General features: G+C 52.7%; 1 protein-coding gene across 1 annotated transcript in view; it reads left to right on the forward strand.

The window, feature by feature from the left end:
- Positions 1 to 3020: 3020 nt before the first annotated feature.
- slc1a4 (solute carrier family 1 member 4) overlaps positions 3021 to 3923 on the forward strand; it is a 31150-nt gene continuing 30247 nt past the window's right edge. The window contains exon 1 of the mRNA XM_080507513.1: positions 3021 to 3087. The gene's annotated coding sequence lies outside the window, so the exon portion shown is untranslated. The remainder of the gene's footprint in view (positions 3088 to 3923) is intronic.

Raw genomic sequence — 3923 nt, forward strand, 5'->3', positions numbered from 1 at the left:
CATCACGTCATCACGTCATTACGTCATCACATCATCACGTCGTCACGTCGTCACGTCGTCACGTCATCACGTCATCACATCATCACATCATCACGTCATCACATCATTACGTCATCACATCATCACGTCATTACATCATCACGTCATCACATCATTACATCATCACATCATCCACATCATCACGTCATCACGTCATCACGTCATCACATCATCACATCATCATGTATGTTGCAAAGCAAAATAAATGTATATATATATATATATATATATATATACACACACACATACATACATACATACATACATACATACATACATACATACATACATACATACATACATACATACATACATACATACATACATACATACATACATACGAATATAAACATAAAAAAAGAAATTATTTAAAAGGACCCACAAGAATGATTGAAAACTTCCTGCACTCCACAACTGGAAGTGAGAATCTAATGAACCTTTGATAGAATGATTCCAGAATTGTTTACGGCCGTGAGGAATCATTCATAAGTAATCATTTGAAGCTTTGATCCAGTCATTACAACATAAACCAAGCTATGATCCAGTCATTACAACATAAACCAAGGCTATGATCCAGTCATTACAACATAAACCAAGCTATGATCCAGTCATTACAACATAAACCAAGCTATGATCCAGTCATTACAACATAAACCAAGCTTTGATCCAGTCATTACAACATAAACCAAGCTATGATCCAGTCATTACAACATAAACCAAGCTTTGATCCAGTCATTACAACATAAACCAAGCTATGATCCAGTCATTACAACATAAACCAAGCTATGATCCAGTCATTACAACATAAACCAAGCTATGATCCAGTCATTACAACATAAACCAAGCTATGATCCAGTCATTACAACATAAACCAAGCTTTGATCCAGTCATTACAACATAAACCAAGCTATGATCCAGTCATTACAACATAAACCAAGCTTTGATCCAGTCATTACAACATAAACCAAGCTATGATCCAGTCATTACAACATAAACAAGCTTTGATCCAGTCATTACAACATAAACCAAGCTATGATCCAGTCATTACAACATAAACCAAGCTGACGATGAAACGCAGCTCCACAGTTTTGTCACATGAATCCAGAGTTTGAATGTTTCCTCTCGGTGCAGAACGACTGACGGGCGGCGGCTTCCTGCAGACGGGGAGACGGGGAGACAGGGACACGGGGAGGACGGGGGAGACAGGGAGATGGGGGAGACAGGGAGACGGGGGACACGGGGGAGACGGGGAGACAGGGACACGGGGGAGACGGGGAGACAGGGACACGGGGGAGACGGGGAGACAGGGACACGGGGGAGACGGGGAGACAGGGAGACAGGGAGACGGGGGAGACGGGGGAGACGGGGGACACGGGGGAGACGGGGAGACAGGGACACGGGGGAGACGGGAGACAGGGACACGGGGGAGACGGGGAGACAGGGAGACGGGGAGACAGGGAGACGGGGAGACAGGGAGACAGGGAGACGGGGAGACAGGGAGACAGGAGAACGGGGGAGACGGGGAGACGGGGGAGACAGGGACACGGGGGACACGGGGGAGACAGGGACACGGGGAGACGGGGGAGACGGGGAGACGGGGAGACGGGGGAGACAGGGGAGACAGGGGGAGCACGGGGGAGACGGGGAGACAGGGAGATGGGGAGACAGGGACACGGGGGAGATGGGGAGACAGGGAGACGGGGGAGACGGGGAGATGGGGAGACAGGGACACGGGGGAGACAGGGAGACGGGGGAGACAGGGACACGGGGGAGACAGGGACATGGGAGACAGGGAGACGGGGAGACAGGGACACGGGGGAGACGGGGGAGACAGGGAGATGGGGAGATGGGGAGACAGTGACACGGGGGAGACAGGGAGACGGGGGAGACAGGGAGACGGGGGAGATGGGTAGACAGGGAGACGGGGGGAAACGGGGAGACAGGGACACGGGGAGACGGGTAGACAGGGAGACGGGGGAGACAGTGACACGGGGGAGACAGGGAGATGGGGGAGACGGGGAGACGGGGAGACAGGGACACGGGGAGACGGGGAGACAGGGAGACGGGGGAGACGGGGAGACAGGGACACGGGGAGACGGGGACACGGGGGAGACTGGGAGACAGGGAGACGGGGACACGGGGGAGACAGGTAGACAGGGAGACGGGGGACATCAGGGCCACGAGCGGTAGACCCCGTGAGTTGAATGTGTCAGTGAGGAGCTGTTAGCCTCATTAACATCCTTCACCAGAGAAAGTCCCTGCTGCTGTCCTGCTGGAGCAGCAGTCACATTCCTCTCACCTCCACTGTGGCACAAACAATCACTATGTTAATGACTTACTGACACATTTATATATTGAATCCCAAAGTTAATTAAATGGCACACACACAAGTAATTATTTAATGGTGTATTTATGTGTTTACTTTTGGCACCTGTAATAATCCAGCTGCTGACTGATGTGAGGTTGATGAAGCAAGGAGGCTCATCACAGGAACAGACGGAGAAAGTGAGCAGCAGCTTCCGGAAGGTGTCTGTAGGAGGTTTTATACGTTTAAATGTTGCTTACACTTTAATTGTTTTCATTTAACGTAACACGCCCGTGCGCGTGTGCGTGTTGGTTCGTGCTCGTGCACGTGGGTCGAAGAGTGGGCGGGCGAATGTGACGTCTCGTCTCAGCTCGTGCTGCCTTCAAGTGCTCCTCGTAAATTCAGTCGACGTTGCGTACACATATTCCGAAGCCGCAAAACAGCGTTGAGAATTCAAATCATGTTTTACGATTTAGGCATTTCCGTTAACGCTTAAGAGTCCATTGCCTGAGGCTGGGAGAAACCAAAGTTGACGTGTTGGCTTCAAACGCCGCGGCGTCGCGGGATTTGTCCCGAGGGTCCGTGAAGGCGGCGCGGCTCCTGCTGGCGGAGCAGCTTCTCCTCCTATCAGCGCCATTATGTGTCTGGAGGCTCCGGGAGCGAGGACGGGCCGCGCTGCTGCGGTCGGGACGGTTTAAACACCCTCCATGTTTCTCTGCGGGCCCGCGGCGGACCTGGAGGTGGTAAGGAGCCCGTTTACATTCCTCATTCCTCCCCGTCGAGAACAGAGTGAGGCGGAGACGGACGGACTGTCGCGGCGTTGAGTTGCGGTGAAGAATAGAGACGACGGCGGCCGGCGGCTCTCCGCGGCGGCTCGGGGGCTCCGGAGGCTCCGAGGCTCCGAGGCTCCGGAGGCTCCGAGCCACAAAGTTTCCGCTCCGGCTCTGCGGGGAACCGTCGCCGCCTCCCGGCCGCCTCCTGAGCGGAGGCAGCGGGTCCAGGAGAAACTTTTCATCCGCCGACTCACATCGAGAAACAGGGAAATATCGCTGAAAGTAACGTTCGTGTGTCGTTCAGTCGCAGGTAAATAAAGCTGGACGTCAACATGGTGTCGCGACATGAAGTCCTGATTGGATCGTCTGCTGGCTGCTTTCAGTCTGGAGCCTCCGTGTCGCGGAGGACTGGATATATCGCGATACACACTTTAATGTCGACGCTTCTTGTGCCTCCAGAGAGCAGAGGACTGGTTACTGGTTACCAGTCCTCTGCTCTCTGGAGCCACAAGTTACCAGACAAGTTACCAGACTGGTAACCAGTCCTCTGCTCTCTGGAGCCACAAGTTACCAGACAAGTTACCAGACTGGTAACCAGTCCTCTGCTCTCTGGAGCCACAAGTTACCAGACAAGTTACCAGACTGGTAACCAGTCCTCTGCTCTCTGGAGCCACAAGTTACCAGACAAGTTACCAGACTGGTAACCAGTCCTCTGCTCTCTGGAGCCACAGTTACCAGACAAGTTACCAGACTACAAGTTACCAGTCTGGTAACTTGTGGCTCCAGAGAGCAGAGGACTGGTTACA

Source organism: Blennius ocellaris, assembly GCF_963422515.1.
Source record: "Blennius ocellaris genome assembly, chromosome: 13".
NCBI classification, from domain to species: Eukaryota; Metazoa; Chordata; class Actinopteri; order Blenniiformes; family Blenniidae; genus Blennius; species Blennius ocellaris.